Source organism: Coregonus clupeaformis, unplaced genomic scaffold (assembly GCF_020615455.1).
Source record: "Coregonus clupeaformis isolate EN_2021a unplaced genomic scaffold, ASM2061545v1 scaf0220, whole genome shotgun sequence".
In the NCBI taxonomy this organism is placed as follows: Eukaryota; Metazoa; Chordata; class Actinopteri; order Salmoniformes; family Salmonidae; genus Coregonus; species Coregonus clupeaformis.
Window position 1 is genome coordinate 330,350 of NW_025533675.1, and position 15,010 is coordinate 345,359.

Below are 15,010 nucleotides of genomic sequence, written 5' to 3' on the forward strand. Positions count from 1 at the left end.
ACGACGACGGGGTTTTGCCTGGCCCGAACTATGTTCGTCGACTGCAGAACCGGTTAGAAGCGGCTCACACCTTCGCAAGAGAGCAACTCGAGAACGCAGGAATGCGCCAAAAGCGCCACTATGACTCACGCGCGAGGGGAGGCACTTTGGAGCGGGAGAACGCGTGTGGCTTCACAACCCCACGCGCAAGAAGGGGCGGTGCCCAAAGCTGGACAGTGCCTGGGTGGGGCCGTGCCTGGTGATAGAGAGAGTGGGGGAGGTGACGTACCGGGTGGAGGTTCCCCACGGGGCAGGAGGGTGGTGGTCCACCGGGACCGATTGGCGCCCTACAGAGGGAGGAAAACGGTAGGGAATGGAAGTGAGGACTCTGATGTGAGCACACGGGGACAGTCTAGCGAGGAGACTCTAGTGCAAGCTGAGCCTGGGACGGGGGCTGCCTCTTCGGGGGTGCTGGAAATGACATTGGGGCAGATGAGTGTTCTGGGGGTCCACCAGTGAGAGTCAAGGGGAGGCACAAGAGACTGATGCGACCTCCGGGTCGCTTTTAAGGATTTTGTTTTGTAACCCTAGGGGCTAGGGTTTAGAAAGGGGGGGGCTATGTAACGACCCTGTATTGTGTTCTGTGTTCATGGATGTGTTATCGTTCTCATGGGTACTAGCAGGGGTTAAATATGCCAGGACAGATGGAAAGGTTGGGGGGGTATGATGGGTAATCCCGCGGGGTTTTGGAATGATTAAATAGGGGTTACGGTCTCATCTCTCTCTCTTCTGTTCGGGACCATTGATTTGACATGTTCTATTTGTGTATGTTCGAGGTTTAGCGGCGTGGGCTGTGGCCTGAACAATAGCCCATTCAGGAATAAACCTGTGTTCTGCCTGTACACCTGGTGCCCGTCTCTCTTTTACTTTATGACCCAGCTGGGTCATTACAATATGATACCAAGGTCAAAGGCAGTAACTGCTGCCAAGGGCAGGTTGAAACCAAGCTAAAAGGCAGTAAGTTCAGTTACTGCCATTTACCTTGGTTTCACAGTAACTTTTTGCAGTTACTGCTAATATGACCCCCATTTTCTCCAAAACACAATACAATAGAGGCAGGATACTTGTCCACATGATTAAGCATGTATTTAATGTAGAAAAAATGACTAACTAATTTTTGACCAAATTAGCAGTTACTGCCTTTTTGCTTGGTAGGGCAGTAAAGGTTCACCCATGTCGTTTCGCTGTGCTGAGCCATCTACAAAAAACTCAAAGTCCGAATTCAAAAGAGGAATGTATTTTAAGTCAAGCCTAGGGCTACAGTCAATCTCAATGGTCAATTCACAGTCATGTTCTTCACCGGCATCAGCTGTAGGGAGGAGAGTAGAGGGGTTAGGTACAGTACGTCTCTTCAGTGTAATATGAGACATCGTCAAAAGGATGTTCTGATAATCTGGCAGGTGTAAGATGGGCAGTTTTAGCATGTGTAATAATGGTATGAACTGCATGGGAAACATGCACCGTCAGCTCAGTCATTGCTACAATATCAGAACATGCCAAAACCGCCTCAGTTGCCTCAGCAACAGAGCGGAGGCAAGAAACCATGCCTCGGATAACAGTGTCTTAACGCTTAGAGTTGTACCCCACAGGCCTATAGCCAACTCTGAGGTACTGTGTCAGCACAGCAGACATAAACCCATGATTCTCAGAGACGGAGATGGAATGGTTTGGTGTGGTCAGGCAAACCCAAACAGGGGGTCGACATTAGAGCCTGCTTTAACTTAAACAAGGCTAATTCAGCCTCAGGTGTCCATTCCACCACTTCAGACATTTCCATCTTTCTGCCATAAATACAATCCTGCAGAGGCTGTACTGTCTCCGCATAGTCTTTCAACCATGGGCGACAGGAGCCAGCCACTCTCAACAGCGACATTGTGTAGTAGCAGGTTTAGGCAGGGACTTTATTGCCTCAAGCCTATCTTTAGAGAGGGCGCGACCCTCAGAAGTAATGTCATGACCCAAATATTTAACAGAACTTCTACACAACTGCATCTTAGAGGGGGAAGCTTTATGACCATTTTCAGCTAAGAAAATGAACAATACCTTAGTATCGTCGTGACAGATTTCCTCAGATGAGGAACAGACCAACAGGTCATCAACGTATTGAACCACAGTACTACCCCCAGGGGGAATAAAACCTTCCAGGTTCCTCGTCATTTCCTGGGCAAAAATGGCAGGTCCCTGGGGGAACTTGGGAAGGAATAGTAACTGTGTCCGGCACCAGGAGTGCTCTTGCGTGAACAGTATCATTAACTATTCTAAGCTCTTGCACAAAACAATATTCACCAGGTGGCTTCCTATCAGGTAAAATAGGGGTGTTTCAAGGAGAATTTGGGCATGGGATACAAGCCCCATTTTAAACCAGGGCCTGATGGATGGGAATACCGTAATTTTCGGACTATAAGCCGCGCCTTTTTTCCCATTTTTCGACCCTGCGGCTTATATAACGGTGCGGCTAATCTATGGATTTTTACAGCTAACGGCCACTAGAAGACCTCCTAAATCTATGGATTTTACAGGTTACAGTCCACCAACTTTAACTCTATGGGCTCTATGACCGGTCCGCGCCCCCCACCTTTAAGCGGCAGGCTCCAGCAGGAAAAGATGGAGGCCGGAAAAGAGTGAGACAGGTAGCGCGCAAAAGTAAAAGTGGAACCGAGAGTGGTACGAGAGACAGAACGAGAGACAGAACGAGAGCAAGACAGACAGACATTACGAGAGCGAGACAGTTTGTCTCTTTCCCGACAATCCCCTCTGTGCACGAACCCTTACATATGGTAATTGCACATTAAAACACCTGCGGCTTATAGTCCAGTGCGGCTTATATATGTACACATCATTCAATATCATTCAATTTAGCTGCTGCGGCTTATACTCCGGTGCGCCTTATAGTGCGGAAAATACGGTAATACCCCTTTCTGCTTCTATGCTAAGACTGTACTGAGCTTTATATGGTCTGTGATTATTCTTTGGGACAACTTTCACCGGGGTGGCACCTCTCATAGCTCATGGTGCCATCCTCAGGGAAACTACCATCAGTCCATGCTGTCCAATCTTCTGTCTGGCACAGTGCCCACTTACAACATTTTTAGTCATCACTTTACTGGGTCCCTTTGGTGCCCAATCTGGGCCTTCATATCTACTTTTACTGTTCCCTTTCCCCATTATTACTTTGAATTATACCTTAACAATTTACTTTACTCTAACCATTATCACACTCATACCTCAATCATCTGGGAACTAATTTCCCCTTTTCAGTAAATTAGTCAATCATGCAAAAATCATTCCACTCAATCACTTACTATTCTCTAAATCCTAAAATGGAGTTCCCAGAACTTCCATGTAGTTCCCAGAACTACGTAAGTATCCCTGAATACCTATAGACAACGTTGCCGACGGGGTCCCTCTACCCCCGCCTAGTCCCATCTTGGGACTCTGGATCCTTTTCTAAGCTTCTCTAAACAATTCTTATTGTTCAAAATTCATTTAAATTGACTTGCTGAAATTCAGTTGTCAGTCCTTCCAGGTTTTGTAGATTGTGTTTTCTCCCATGCAGCCCACAATGGAGGTCTGGTCTGGGCGGGTCCTCATCGTCTTTGGTCTGACGGGAATTTCCCTTGCACGCCTTCACATGGAATGCGACACCGGTGTTCCCTCGCAGACCCCCAATGCTGAGCTCCACAGGTAGAATCAATCATCCTGTTTCGTGACGCCAAATTGTCGTGGAAATTACCACTAAGGACTCCAAGTCAAAGTTAAATGAACATATTTTTATTATCACGGCCGGAGAGGTTAAAACAAACTTAATACTCAAATTACAAGTCTGTCAGGAGCTCTGAAGGGGTGCTCCCCTTCAGCACTCTTTATACTCATGCACAAACTAGGTGTCTCTGCTCTCAGGGTGCAATTAGCTGATCATGACCTTGCACACATAGTTTCTAGGCGTTGGGCCAAAGTAACAATGTGTTCCCTTCTTTTTGTCCTCTTTCTATCAGTCCCTTCCCTGAGAGCAAAGTCACAGAACATCCTAACACAATAATCAGGACTCAACACGCTACATGTAGTAACGCATTTGCAGAGACACAGAGGACACAAAAATGTCCACTACACTGTCAAGAGGAGTAAAACAAGGTTGTCCACTATTGGCATATCTATTTATTATAGACATCGAAATGTTATTTGGCCCTGTGTAGCTCAGTTGGTAGAGCATGACGTTTGCAACGCCAGGGTTGTGGGTTCGATTCCCACGGGGGGCCAGTATGAAAATGTATGCACTCACTAACTGTAAGTCACTCTGGATAAGAGGGTCTGCTAAATGACTAAAATGACGCTATTTTTAAAACAAGTCATAGAAAGTTCGTTGCAATTTCAGTTTAGTCCACCAGAAAAGACATAACAAATATTACAACAAATATTATGGTTAAACTCAAATATGCTAATTGATAAAAAAACATATTTGGAAGACATTTAAAAAAACGGTATAATCATTGTAAATTATATCATAAATAGGACTGGTGGAGTTATGTCACACAAGCAGCTAACAAAAATACTGGAAATGTCTGCTCTATCCAAAATTACAACAAACAGCATTACCGCAAAAAATGGAAGGGGGAGAAAGTAAGGCCTGTTGGCCCTGCATTAAAGACCAACAATGGTTAAAGAAAATTGTGATAAATAAAAAAGTATACCAGTTTCATCTAAGGACCAAAAAATTGACAGCTGTGCCAAAATAGTTTTTCGATGTACTGATTCCATGGCACATGGTTTATGAACTGATACACAAAACTACGCCGGATTCAAAACTTTGAGTTTTTCAATTTAATTTATTATACAAAATTCTTGCAACCAATAGAATGTTATATATATGGGGATACCACCATCACAGCTCTTCAGATTTTTCTGCGAAGAGACAGAATCATTAGATCACTGGTTTTGGTACTATCCATATGTAGCTTGTTTTTGGTTGCAGGTTCATGAATGGCTGAAGAATTGCAACAATTACCTGGAGTTAACTCTGCAAATAGCACTGCTGGGTGATCTGAAAAGTAATAGTCAATTGATCAATAATTTAATAATACTCTTAGCAACATTTATCTTAATTTACAATCTGTAGAAACTCAGTTCTCCTCTGAATCATTCAGATTTTCAATGGCAAACTTCAGACGGCCCTGTATATGTGCTTTCTTGAGCAGGGGGACCTTGCGGGCGCTACAGGATTTCAGTCCTTCACAGTGTAGTGTGTTACCAATTCTTTTCTTGGTGACTATGGTCCCAGCTGCCTTGAGATCATTGACAAGATCCTCCCGTGTAGTTCTGGGCTGATTCCTCACCGTTCTCATGATCATTGCAACTCCACGAGGTGAGATCTTGCATGGAGCCCCAGGCCGAGGGAGATTGACAGTTATTTTGTGTTACTTCCATTTGCGAATAATCGCACCAACTGTTGTCACCTTCTCACCAAGCTGCTTGTAGCCCATTCCAGCCTTGTGTAGGTCTACAATCTTGTCCCTGACATCCTTGGAGAGCTCTTTGGTCTTGGCCATGGTGGAGAGTTTGGAATCTGATTGATTGATTGCTTCTGTGGACAGGTGTCTTTTATACAGGTAACAAACTGAGATTAGGAGCACTCCCTTAAGAGTGTGCTCCTAATCTCAGCTCGTTACCTGTATAAAAGACACCTGGGATCCAGAAATCCCTCTGATTGTGAGGGGGTCAAATACTTATTTCCCTCATTAAAATGCAAATCAATTTATAACATTTTTGACATGTGTTTTTCAGGATCTTTTTGTTGTTATTCTGTCTCTCACTGTTCAAATAAACCTACCATTAGAATTATAGACTGATCATTTCTTTGTCAGTGGGCAAACGTACAAAATCAGCAGGGGATCAAATACTTTTTTCCCTCACTGTAAGTGTTTTTGTCCATTAGTTTACTCCAATTAGGAGAAGGGTGGTGTGGTTAGAGGAAAATAATAAAGGAAAATATCCACAACAAAAAATATATATACTGCGTATTTGGAAAGTATTCAGACCCCTTTACTTTTTCCACATTTTATTACCTTACAGCTTTATTCTAAAACGGATTCAATAAAAAAAAACAAATCTACACACAATACTTATTTACATAAGTATTCAGACCATTTGCTATAAGACTCGAAATTGAGCTCAGGTGCATCCTGTTTCCATTGATCATCCTTGAGATGTTTCTACAACTTGATTGGAGTCCACCTGTGGTAAATTCAATTGATGGGACATGATTTGGAAAGGCACACACCTGTCTATATAAGGTCCCACAGTTGACAGTGCGTGTCAGAGCAAAAACCAAGCCATGAGGTCGAAGGAATTGTCCGTAGAGCTCCGAGACAGGATTGTGTCGAGGCACAGATCTGGGGAAGGGTACCAAAAAATTTCTGCAGCATCGAAGGTCCCTAAGAACACAGTGGCATTCATCATTCTTGAATGGAAGAAGTTTGGAAGCACCAAGACTCTTCCTAGAGCTGGCCTCCTGGCCAAACTGAGCAATTGGGGGAGAAGGACCTTGGTCAGGGAGGTGACCAAGAACCCAATGGTTACTCTGACAGAGCTCCGGAGTTCCTCTGTGGAGATGGGAAAACCTTCCAGAAGGACAACCATCCCTGCAGCACTCCACCAATCAGGCTTTTATGGTAGAGTGGCCAGACGGAAGCCACTCCTCAGTAAAAGGCACATGATAGCCTGCTTGGAGTTTGCCAAAAGACACCTAAAGACTCTCAGACCATGAGAAACAAGATTCTCTGGTCTGAAGGAACCAAGATTGAAGTCTTTGGCCTGAATGCCAAGCGTCACATCTGGAGGAAACCTGGCACCATCCCTACGGTGAAGCATGGTGGTGGCAGCATCATACTGTGGGGATGTTTTTCAGCGGCAGGGACTGGGAGACTAGTCAGGATCGAGGGAAAGATGAACGGAGCAAAGTACAGAGAGATCCTTGATGAAAACCTACTCCAGAGCGCTCAGGACCTCAGACTGGGGCAAAGATTCATCTTCCAACAGGACAACGACCCTAAGTACACAGCCAAGACAACGCAGGAGTGGCTTCGGGACAAGTCTCTGAATGTCCTTGAGTGGCCCAGCCAGAGACCTGACTTGAACCCAATCGAACATCTCTGGAGAGACCTGAAAATAGCTGTGCAGCGACGCTCCCCATCCAACCTGACAGAGATTGAAAGGATCTGCAGAGAAGAATGGGAGAAACTCCCCAAATACTAGTGTGCCAAGCTTGTAGCATCATACCCAAGAAGACTTGAGGTTGTAATCGCTGCCAAAGGTGCTTCAACAAAGTACTGAGTAAAGGGTCTGAATACTTCTGTAGATGTGATATTTAAGTTTTTTATTTTTTATAAATTAGCAAAAATTTGTAAAAAAATGTTTTTGCTTCGTCATTATGGGGTATTATGTGTAGATTGATTAGAAAATAAACAATTGAATCCATTTTAGAATAATGCTGTAACGTAACAAAATGTGGAAAAAGTCAAGGGGTCTGAACACTTTCTGAAGGCACTGTAAGAGGGTGTTAAATAGTGGCCAGTCAAAACTAATTTTTCACACGTGATTGCGGAATGACTGGGCTTATAAGAACACGTTTCACTAGGCTCTTTAGGCTATGGGCTCTCCAACCCTGTTTCAGAGGTCCTAGGCATATAGGCTACTCTTAGAGTTATTTGGCCACTTTAGTTGTGATATAAACCGTAACAAAACATATAGGCCTATGGGCTGGGCTACATGAGGCATGTGACTATGATTTTAAAAAGTCACACAAACAATGCATGCGCTTCTTGCCTTAGACTACACACAGCTGGGCATCATTCACAAGTGATACTATTCTAACCCATCAGTCTATTCTCAATGTAATCTTGTCTTTACATATACTAAATAATATATGTGTGGAATTAGTTTTGATTTAGAATGGGCCATTATCATGCACCTGTTGGAACAGAGCAGGGGGGGGGGGGAAGACGCCATTGTGTGCACTTGAATAGCAAATGGAGAACACTTTTCCCGGTTCATTTTCATTCCAGCCAGGTAGGCTACTCCGGTTATAGCGAAGCAATGTGCTTAATATTAGGAAAGTTGAAATAAATATACTAGACCTAGGCCATAGAAGGCTGATTGGATCTTCCTCTTTTTAATGGAGGCCATCAAAACTCTTTCTCACACAGTTGCATAGCATAGCCTATAAAATGTTGTGCAACATGGGCTTATAGGAACACTTACAGTGAGGGGAAAAAAGTATTTGATCCCCTGCTGATTTTGTACGTTTGCCCACTGACAAAGAAATGATCAGTCTATAATGTTAATGGTAGGTTTATTTGAACAGTGAGAGACAGAATAACAACAAAAAAATCCAGAAAGACGCATGTCAAACATTTTATAAATTGATTTGCATTTTAATGAGGGAAATAATTATTTGACACCCTCTCAATCAGAAAGATTTCTGGCTCCCAGGTGTCTTTTATACAGGTAACGAGCTGAGATTAGGAGCACACTCTTAAAGGGAGTGCTCCTAATCTCAGTTTGTTACCTGTATAAATGACACCAGTCCACAGAAGCAATCAATCAATCAGATTCCAAACTCTCCACCATGGCCAAGACCAAAGAGCTCTCCAAGGATGTCAGGGACAAGATTGTAGACCTACACAAGGCTGGAATGGGCTACAAAACCATCGCCAAGCAGCTTGGTGAGAAGGTGACAACAGTTGGTGCGATTATTCGCAAATGGAAGAAACACAAAATAACTGTCAATCTCCCTCGGCCTGGGGCTCCATGCAAGATCTCACCTCGTGGAGTTGCAATGATCATGAGAACAGTGAGGAATCAGCCCAGAACTACACGGGAGGATCTTGTCAATGATCTCAAGGCAGCTGGGACCATAGTCACCAAGAAAACAATTGGTAACACACTACGCCGTGAAGGACTGCAATCCTGCAGCGCCCGCAAGGTCCCCCTGCTCAAGAAAGCACATATACAGGCCCGTCTGAAGTTTGCCAATGAACATCTGAATGATTCAGAGGAGAACTGGGGGAAAGTGTTGTGATCAGATGAGACCAAAATCGAGGTCTTTGGCATCAACTCAACTCGCCGTGTTTGGAGGAGGAGGAATGCTGCCTATGACCCCAAGAACACCATCCCCACCGTCAAACATGGAGGTGGAAACATTATGCTTTGGGGGTGTTTTTCTGCTAAGGGGACAGGACAACTTCACCGCATCAAAGGGACGATGGACGAGGCCATGTACCGTCAAATCTTGGGTGAGAACCTCCTTCCCTCAGCCAGGGCAATGAAAATGGGTCGTGGATGGGTATTCCAGCATGACAATGACCCAAAACACACGGCCAAGGGAACAAAGGAGTGGCTCAAGAAGAAGCACATTAAGGACCTGGAGTGGCCTAGCCAGTCTCCAGACCTTAATCCCATAGAAAATCTGTGGAGGGAGCTGAAGGTTTGAGTTGCCAAACGTCAGCCTCGAAACCTTAATGACTTGGAGAAGATCTGCAAAGAGGAGTGGAAGAAAAAATCCCTCCTGAGATGTGTGCAAACCTGGTGGCCAACTACAAGAAACGTCTGACCTCTGTGATTGCCAACAAGGGTTTTGCCACCAAATACTAAGTCATGTTTTGCAGAGGGGTCAAATACTTATTTCCCTCATTAAAATGCAAATCAATTTATAACATTTTTGACATGCGTTTTTCTGGATTTTTTTTGTGTTATTCTGTCTCTCACTGTTCAAATAAACCTACCATTAAAATTATAGACTGATCCTGTCTTTGTCAGTGGGCAAACGTACAAAATCAGGAGGGGATCAAATACTTTTTTCCCTCACTGTATATAGAGCGCTGAGTACCAAGCCATTAGCGACTAGCCGTTAGCAAGTTTGGTAGGCTACTAATGACCAATCAGCAGCATCATAGCGCAGTTTTGGAGAAGCTTAGTTACCGTGACTAATGGTCACGTGGAATTTGACTGTGGTCAAGACTCGTGACTGCTGGTGTGGCGGTAATATGGTCACCTTAACAGCCCTATTCCCGGAGAGATCCCAGAGGACGTTTTTAAGACGTTGTGTTATGGTCCCCTGGAGGTTTTGTCTACTTACCGGTTTGTCCAGGTGATGTTTTTAGGACTTTTTTGGGATGTTGTGTCATGGTCCCCTGGAGGTTTTTGTCACGTGATGGTCCCAGGTGTCCCAAACCATTATAAGTAAATTAAATTGAAAAAATATGTATTGTCACATACACCAGATAGGTGCAGTGAAATGTGTTGTTTTACAGGGTTAGCCATTGTAGTACAGCACTCCTGGAGAAAATTAGGGTTAAACATCCTAAAAAGGTCCTAAATTTGGTCCTGACATGTTCCTCTGAGACGTCCTAGGAACTTAGACAAAGGTCCCCATGAAAATGTTCCCTTGGGACCATCACGTGACATCTAAGGGACTAGTAAAATTAAATTTCTGAGAGCGTCCTAAAAAGGTCCTGACATGGTCCTCAGTGATGTCCTGGGAAAATACAGTGAACAACACCAAAGTCCCCCAGAGAACATTCCCTTGGGACCATCAAGCAACATCCTAAGGACTAGTAAAATGAAATTCCTGAGAACGTCCTAAAAAAGTCCGGACAAGGTTCTCAGTGATGTCCTGGGAACGTACAGGGAACTACACAAAGGTCACCCCAGAGAACGTTCCCTTGGGACCCTCACGTGACATCTAAGGGACTAGTCAAATTTAATTTCTGAGAGCGTCCTAAAAAGGTCCTGACATGGTCCTCAGTGATGTCCTGGGAAAATTCAGGGAACTACACAAAAGTCCCTCAGAGAACATTCCCTTGGGACCATCAAGCAACATCCTAAGGACTAGTAAAATGAAATTCCTGAGAACGTCCTAAAAAAGTCCGGACAAGGTTCTCACTGATGTCCTGGGAACGTACAGGGAACTACACAAAGGTCCCCCCAGAGAACGTTCCCTTGGGACCATCACGTGACGTTCTTAGTATGTTCCCAGAACGTCAGTGGGATAACATTGCGCCAAAACCTGTAAAGGACCTAATGGGAATGTTGCCTGAATGTCCTCAGGATGTCCACTGTTTGCTGAGATGTTTGGCAAACTTTGTAAAGTTGCCTAAACATTGTTGTAAGTTATGCACTTTTTTCTCTAACCAACATACCTATGTTAGCTAACATGGTCCCCTTTTCAACATACTTTTTTAAGACAGTTTAATCACGATTGCTGCTGGATCAGCAACTACAGACAGACATTGATTGATGGACCACGTCAAATTCGTTAGCTAGCTAATGACAGATCACATAATTTCTGGCTAGCTAACAAGCTAACTGTCAGTGGATAAACTAACTAGTTACCACTAAATATTTTTGATTTGCTTGCCAGCTATAGTGGTGATGACAGTAGTCAGACAGACAACTTTACCAGGACGAGCTTAGACTGAAAATATAGCTAGCTACTTGTCAAGCTCTTTCCAAAAGCCATATCTCTGATGAAGCAAGCTAAACGACACAAGTTGTTTGCTTAGCTAGCTAGCTACATGTTAAATGGAAAGGCTTGGCTACCCTCAATTTACATCACCAATTTATGTTACCGTCACATGAAAAGCATGCAGTTACTTGCTGTATAGTCTCGCTTAGCCATACCTCCAAATCACGTTGCTGTCACGCCTGCTTTGGAGGTCTGGATAATTATGTATTAGCCGAAACGGCTGGAATGGTCCGCTGCATTCCAGCGACTACATTTTGTTTGGATGTTACATTTTAAGAACCTGTAGAAGGGGTGCTACGTGTTATGTTCGTCACTGTTTTCCTTGTCGATGAAGGCATTACAACTCCTCTGCTTGAACACTACAAAAAAATAGACTTTATGGTAAGGCTATGGTAAAAGTGTGGCTGACAGTCTGCAAATTATTTAAATTGATAGTCACCACGAACACGGCATACAGTGGGGTCCAAAATTATTGACACCCTTGATAAAGATGAGCAAAAATGACTGTCTAAAATAAATAATTGAAATACTGGGCTATTTTGTATGCCAAAAAAAATAGGGCATTATTTTATACTAATACATTTGCTCAGAGAAATACATTTTGTTTAACAAGTAATAATTGTATGTCAAAAAAAAATAAATGACACCCTTGTTTTCAATACCATTCAATACCTCACCTTGTGACGATAACGGAACTGACCCTTTTCTCAGATATTTTATGAGATTGGAGAACACATTGGGAGGGATCTTAGACCATTCCTCCATACATAACCTTTCCAGATTCCAGGTGAAAGAGCTCTATTTTCATGTAATCGGACCATAGCTCCGGTTTCGATCCAAGTGCCAGTGCCGTTTAACAAACTCCAGGTGTTTACATTTGTTGGATGACATGAAAATGAGGTCTTTGGCCATGCACACAAGTGGTGGGTTTGGCGTTGAATTGAGAATGCATAAGCAGATAAGAACCCCATACCTACAGTAAAATATGGTGGTGGATCTTTGATTGGCGGTAGGGAGAGAATATAAACAGTAAATACCCGGTATAAAGGGTTTGCTGTAGGATTTATTCACTGCCAATCAGATTGAGTGTGTTGAAGCTGGTCACACAATCTGCCTTCAGGCCCTAGGATAACTGCACCCATTTCTGTATGCTCAAAGCAGACTGCTCTGTGTGAAGCCCAGATTTTCAGACATCTAACAGAGAGGGGTGGCAAAAGCATTTAAGAGGCAGAGGATATTTAAAACATCTGTCTCTTCACTTATTCCCTCCCGCTCCCTCGCTATTTTTCTGTCTATTTACCTCTCTCGCATCCACGCTCTCCTCTTCTTCCTTACTCTTTCTCAATCTTGCTTTTCTCCTGACAGATTATGATGGTCCCTGTACAAGTGTCCAATTGATAAATGGATGGCATAGTCTCATGTTTTCAGGCAGACACATTCGTTAATGCATGTGCATGTATATGTGCAGTCCTCACATCAATAGTTGCTAAAGATCCCATGACACCTGTTGCTAGAAAAGGAGTGTACGGAAGCCTTGAAGCCCAAGGCAGACCCTAGTCCTACCTACCTACAGGCTATGGAAAAGTTGCTCTTTTAGTATTTCTCCAGTAGGTTTCCTCAAGGAGAAAGTCTCCACTTCTATGTCAAAGATAATATAAACAAAAACACTATAGTAAATACTATGGTAATGTCCACAAAACCACTACAGTAAATACTACAGTATATTATAGTCTGCAAAAACACTACAGTAAATACTACTGTATATTACAACCCACAAATACACTACATTAATTACTATTGCATATACAACAGTTTTATTTTACTACAGTATTTATTTATACTATAGTTAACTGTAAATAATACAGTAAACTACAGTATACTACAGTAAATACTACAATATTGTCTGCAAAACACCACAGTGAATACTATAGTATTTATACCATAGTTAACTACAGTATTTTTTCATGTGGGAGAGAATGGGATTCTGGACTATGCATATCAACTCCTGCAGTCCAGAGCAAGTCTAAATCCCCTGAACTTTATTCTGCCTCATCTTCCAAATGGACAACTACAGTATTCCTGTTTACCAACAGTTAAATACAGCGTTTCAATAAGTACCCCCCCAAAAAAGTGTGATATGGTCTATACTTTCTCACTTATGGGTGGCACAAATTGGGATATGCGGGAGGGAAATGGGCAGGGTATATGCAAATTAAATACTGTAGTATTTACTATAGTGTTTTTTGCGGATAATCAGGAAGTATTTATTATAGTATTGTACAGCATACTACATCATTCTATAGTAGGTACTACACATGATTGAGGGATACTACAGTGTGTAGTATAGTATTCTAAAGTATACTACAGAATTATATAGTAAGTACTGTAGTATTCTATTGTAAAGAGTCGTATTTTTTAATGTGGGCTATTTCTCTTCTCTCTCTCTCTTTCTCTGAGTTTCTATCCTTATGTAGCAGGGTGGTAAAAGCACCTAGCTGTATTAGTTTATTTCCACTAGATGGCACTATCCCTTTAAGAGATCAGTAAATAATGCGTGCAAGGGGTTCTGGGATAGCACATGCACAGTGAGAGTCTCGTTGGTAGAAGCCGGGCTGCCTGTGAGTGTTTGGGGTCCATCATGGCTGGTGTCTGTAAATATTACTCTTAATGCAGCTTTGTACAATTATATAAACATACATCCTTTGCAATGTTCGCTTTGTAATATTTTGTCAGGGTGATCAACTTAGACTGTTGATGTTTGCAGATGTGTAATCGGGTGTTAGCGGCTAGCTACTGCAGTTACACTCGGACCACGTTGTGGAGTTTTACAAGATAACTTCAGTTTTGAGGGAAATATTATCATTGCTGTGATAATGACAATTACAATGGCTTGTGAAGTATTCACCCCCCTTGGCATTTTTACTATTTTTGTTGCCTTACAGCCTGGAATTAAAATGGATGTTTTGGGGGGTTTGTATCATTTGATTTACACAACATGCCTACCACTTTGAAGATGCAAAATATTTTTGGGGGTGAAACAAACAAGAAATAAGACAAAAAAACAGAAGACTTGAGCGTGCATAACTATTTTACAGCAATTACAGCTGCAAGTCTCTTGGGGTATGTCTCAATAAGCTTGGCACATCTAGCCACTGGGATTTTTGCCCATTCTTCAAGGCAAAACTGCTCCAGCTCCTTCAAGTTGGATGAGTTCCGCTGGTGTACAGCAATCTTTAAGTCATAACACAGATTCTCAATTGGATTGTCCTGTATTGGCAGAGCATGGCGCTTGCAACACCAGGGTTGTGGGTTCGATTCCCACGTGGGGCCAGTATGAAAAAATATATGCACTCACTCACTCTGGATAAGAGCGTCTGCTAAATGACTAAAATGTAAAATGTAAAATGTCTGGGCTTTGACTAGGCCATTCCAAGACATTTAAATGTTTCCCCT

General features: G+C 42.9%; 1 protein-coding gene and 1 non-coding gene across 2 annotated transcripts in view; both read left to right on the forward strand.

Moving 5' to 3' along the window:
• LOC121582776 (E3 ubiquitin-protein ligase TRIM21-like) overlaps positions 1 to 15,010 on the forward strand; it is a 98,213-nt gene that overhangs the window by 66,494 nt on the left and 16,709 nt on the right. The window lies entirely within an intron of this gene.
• On the forward strand, positions 13,138 to 13,191 carry LOC121585132. Its single transcript, XR_006003800.1, has one exon. It is a non-coding gene; the product is annotated as a U7 small nuclear RNA (small nuclear RNA).